The sequence below is a fragment of the Rhinopithecus bieti genome, unplaced genomic scaffold (assembly GCF_001698545.2).
Source record: "Rhinopithecus bieti isolate Rb0 unplaced genomic scaffold, ASM169854v2 scaffold_71542, whole genome shotgun sequence".
Lineage (NCBI taxonomy): Eukaryota > Metazoa > Chordata > Mammalia > Primates > Cercopithecidae > Rhinopithecus > Rhinopithecus bieti.
In genome coordinates, this window is record NW_016826746.1 from 63,693 (window position 1) to 68,819 (window position 5,127).

The window sequence follows — 5,127 nt, forward strand, 5'->3', positions numbered from 1 at the left end:
CATGCAAGTTTCCCATATTTGCTGACAGAAAATTATCTCTGAAATAACTGCTAAATACTTCTTGTCCTCTTTAGAGATTACCCACATGGGCCAGTGACTAACTTTAGAGAAATGAAATGTGGGAATCTGAGAATTTTCTACAATGGTCCCCAAAAGGAAAACTGTAGCCTCCCTAGAGAGACATAAGTTCCTAATTCCTCCTCACAGGAGGACAATGAGAATGACAATACTGATTACCCCAAATGAATTAAGACCGCAACAATTCTCCGCAGGGTTTGAAATACACTGTCGGCTGGGCGTGGTGGCTCACGCCTGTAATCCCAGCACTTTAGGAGGCTGAGACAGGCGGATTACCTGAGGCCGGGAGTTTGAGACCAGCCTGACTAACATGGAGAAACCCTGTCTCTACTAAAAACACAAAATTAGCCAGGCATGGTGGCACATGCCTATAATCCCAGCTATTCGGGAGGCTGAAGCAGGAGAATCACTTGAAGCCGGGAGGCGGAGGTTGCGGTGAGCCGAGATCATGCCATTGCACTCCAGCCTGGGCAAAAAGAGCGAAATTCTATCTAAAAAAAAAAAAACAAAAACAAAACTGGCAAGCGTAATACTATATACATATCTTTATTTTAATTTTTTGAGATAGGGTCTCACTCTATTGCCCAGGCTGGAATGCAGCGGTGTGATCTTGGCTGACTGTAGCCTGGACCTCTCAGGTTCAGGTGATCCTCCTACCTCAGCCTTCCAAGTAGCTGGGACTACAGGCATGAGCCACCATAGCTGGCTAATGTTTTGTATTTTTGCAGAGATGAGGTTTCACCATGTTGCCCATGATGGTCTCGACCTTCTGGGCTCTAGTGATCCCCCTCCTCAGCCTCCTAAAGAGTTAAGATTACAGGCGTGAGCCACCATGTCTGGCCTACATGTGTTTATACATTTGTCAAAACCCATAGAATACACAACACAGAGTGAACCCTAATGAAAGTACAGGCATTAGTTAATAATGTATTGATATTGGAGGGATACTGGCTCATCAGCTGTAACAAATGTAGCACACTAATGTTAATGTTGATATTGGGGAAAATGGGGTGGAGAGTAGTACTAAGAACATATATGGGAACTGTATTTTCCACTCAATTTTTTTTTTTTTTTTGAGATGGAGTTTCACTCTTGTTGCCCAGGCCGGAGTGTAATGGCGTGATCTTGGCTCACTGCAACCTCCGCCTCCTGGGTTCAAGCGATTCTCCTGCCTCAGCCTTCTGAGTAGCTGGGAGTACAGACGTGTGCCACCATGCCTGGCTAATTTTTTGTATTTTTAGTACAGACGGGGTTTCACCATGTTGGGTAGGCTGGTCTCGAACTCCTGACTTCAGGTGATCCACCCACCTCAGCCTCCCAAAGTGATGGAATTACAGGCATGAGCCACGGTGCCTGGCTTCAATTTTTTTTTTTTTTTTTTTTTTTTTGAGATGGAGTCTCGCTCTGTTGCCCAGGCTGGAGTACAGTGGCACAATCTTGGCTCACTGCAACCTCCTTCTCCCGAGTTCAAGTGATTCTCCTGCCTCAGCCTCCCAAGTAGCTGGGATTACAGGTGAGCACCGCCACACCCAGCTAACTTTTTGTATTTTTAGTAGAGACAGGGTTTTGCCATGTTGCCCAGGGTGGTCTCAAACTCCTGACCTCAGGTGATCCACCTGGCTCAGCTTCCCAAAGTATTGGGATGACAGGCATGAGCCACTGCACCTGGTCTCAATTTTTACGTAAACCTAAAACTGCTAACAAAGTAGTCTATCAATTTTTTTTTTTTTTTTTTTTGAATACGGAGTCTCGCCTCTGTCGCCAGCTGAGTGCCAGTGCGGATCTTGGCCTCACTGCAAGCTCCTTTTCCTCCCGCCAGCCCTGGGTTAACGCCATTCTCCTGCCTCAGCCCATCCCCGTAGCGGGACTAACAGGCGCCTCCACCTCGCCCGGCTAGTTTTTTTTGTTATTTTTTTTTTTTTTTTTTTTTTTTTTGAGCACAGAGTCTCGCTTTGCTGCCCAGGCTGGAGTGCAGTGGCCGGATCTCAGCTCACTGCAAGCTCCACCTCCCGGGTTTACGCCAGTCTCCTGCCTCAGCCTCCCGAGTAGCTGGGACTACAGGCGCCGCCACCTCGCCCGACTAGTTTTTTGTATTTTTTAGTAGAGACGGGGTTTCACCGTGTTAGCCAGGATGGTCTCGATCTCCTGACCTCGTGATCCGGCCGTCTCGGCCTCCCAGAGTGCTGGGATTACAGGCTTGAGCCACCGCGCCCAGCCGACGTATCTATCTTAGATAAGATAACATACTGTATGTGATCTTGACGTCATCTCCAATAAGGCAGATCTCAAAGTATTCACGTGAAATGACATCCAGCCAGACACAGTGGCATGCACCTGTAGTCCCAGCTATTTGGTATGCTGAGGTGGACTGGGAGGATTGCTTGAGTCTAGGAGATCTGGGCTATATGTATTAAATTTAAAAAGCTGGCTGGGTGCAGTAGTTCATGCCTGTAATGAACACATCGGGAGGCCGAGATGGGCAGATCATTAGAGGCCAGGATTTTGAGACCAGTCTGGCCAACATGGCGAAACCCTGTCTCTAGTAAAAATATAGAAATCAGATAGCCGTGGTGGCGCATGTCTGTAGTCCCAGATACTTGGGAGGCTGGGGCACAAGAATCGCTTGAAGCTGGAAAGCAGAGGTTGCAGTGAGCCGAGATCGCACCACTGCACTCCAGCCTGGGTGACAGAGCAAGACCCTGTCTAAAAAAAAAGAAAACAGCAAAAAGCAACAGATATAGGATGATCCCTTTTGTTTAAATAACACAACTATTTCTACACATTGATATATATTGATGCATAGAATAAAAATCTAAGCTGGGCAGGCAGCTATAGTTCCAGCAACTCAGGAGGCTGAGGTAGGATTGCTTGGGCCCAGGAGTTCAAGGCTGTAGTCAGATATGATTGTGTCTGTGAATAGCCACTGCATTCTAGCTTGGGCAACATAGCGAAACCTTATTGCTATAAAAAACAAACAAACAAACAAACAAAAATTTAAAAAAAATAGCCAAGTGTGGTGGGGCATGGATGTAGTCCTATGTACTCTGGACGCTGAGGCAGGAGAATCGCTTGAGTAGAGGAGGACGAGGCTACAGTAACCTATGATCATGCCACTGCACTCCAGCATGGGCGACAGGGTGAGATCTTGTCTTTATAACTTAATAAATAAATAAATAGCCGGGCACCATGGCTCAAGCCTATAATCCCAGCACTTTGGGAGGCCGAGGTGGGCAGATTACTTGAGGCCAGGAGATCGAGACCAGCCTGGCCAACACTGCGAAACCCTGTCTCTAATAAAAATACAAAAGAGGCCGGGCGTGGTGGCTCAAGCCTGTAATCCCAGCACTTTGGGAGACTGAGACGGGCGGATCACAAGGTCAGGAGATCGAGACCATCCTGGCTAACACGGTGAAACCCCGTCTCTACTAAAAAATACAAAATCTAGCCGGGCGAGGTGGCTGGCGCCTGTAGTCCCAGCTACTCAGGAGGCTGAGGCAGGAGAATGGCGGGCACCTGGGAGGCGGAGCTTGCAGTGAGCTGAGATCCGGCCACTGCACTCCAGCCCCGGCGACAGAGCGAGACTCCGTCCCAAAAAACAAAAAAACAAAAAAACAAAAAAAAACAAAACAGTTAGTCTGGTGTGGTGACACATGCCACTAATTCCTGCTACTCAGGAGGCTGAGGCACGAGAATCTCTTGAACCCGGGAGGTGGAGGTTGCAGTGAGCCGAGATCACGCCATTGCACTCCAGCCCAGGCGACAGAGTGAGACTGTTTTATAAATAAATAAATAACATGTGAACCATGAAGTAACAAGACTATTTTTATTAAAGTGACTCAACCAGATAAACATTTTCTGAGTTTGAACTATCTTCAAGGAGTAAGGCAAAGCACCACAGAAGACAAAAAGAATGAGACATTGTTCTCCCAAACGATTTTTGGAGACAGCTTTTGGAACTGCCTTTACAGCCTGAATATTTTCTCCAGGTTGGATTTAATTTGTAGCAATGGCCAAAAGCCATCTAGTTAGATCTAGTTATCAACCTGGATATATGGTTTGTCTAAAGTTAAGTGTGACTCTACAGTAAAGTGACGGGTTTTATTATGTGATTTGCAAACCAGCAGTTCCAAATTACTTCCAAAAACATTTACTGTCAACGACAATGATAATTTTTTTTTTTTTTTTTTTTGAGACGGAGCCTTGCTCTGTCCCCCAGGCTGGAGTGCAGTGGCTCGATCTCAGCTCACTGCAACCTCCGCCTCCCGGGTTCCTGCTGTTCTCCTGCCTCAGCCTCCTGAGTAGCTGGGACTACAGGCGCCTGCCAACACGCCCAGCTAATTTTTTGTATTTTTAGTAGAGATAGGGTTTCACTGTGTTAGCCAGGATAGTCTTGATCTCCTAACCTCGTGATCTGCCTGCCTTGGCCTCCCAAAGTGCTGGGATTACAGGCGTGAGCCACTGCGCTCAGCCTGCTTTCCATTTTTAAAGATGGGAATATAAAATGCTAAGAGAGTGGGGTGGGTGCGGTGGCTCACACCTATAGCTCCAGTACTTTGGGAAGCTGAGAAGATGGATCGCTTGAACCCAGGAATTCAAGACCAGCCTGGGCAACATAGTGAGACCTCCTCTCTACAAAAATACCAAAAGTAGCTGGGTGTGGTAGCGCACACCTGTGGACCCAGACACTAAAGAGGCTGAGGTAGGAGGATCACTTGAGACTGAGAGTTTGAGGTAACAGTGAGCTATGATCCAGCCACTGCACTCCAGCCTGGGTGACAAAGCAAGATCTTGTTTTTTTTTTTTTTTTTTTTTTTGAGACGGAGTCTCGCTCTGTTGCCCAGGCTGGAGTGCAGTGGCCGGATCTCAGCTCACTGCAAGCTCCGCCTCCCGGGTTTACGTCATTCTCTCGCCTCAGCCTCCCGAGTAGCTGGGACTACAGGCGCCCGTCATCTCGCCTGGCTATTTTTTTGTATTTTTTAGTAGAGACGGGGTTTCACCGTGTTAGCCAGGATGGTCTCGATCTCCTGACCTCGTGATCCACCCGTCTTG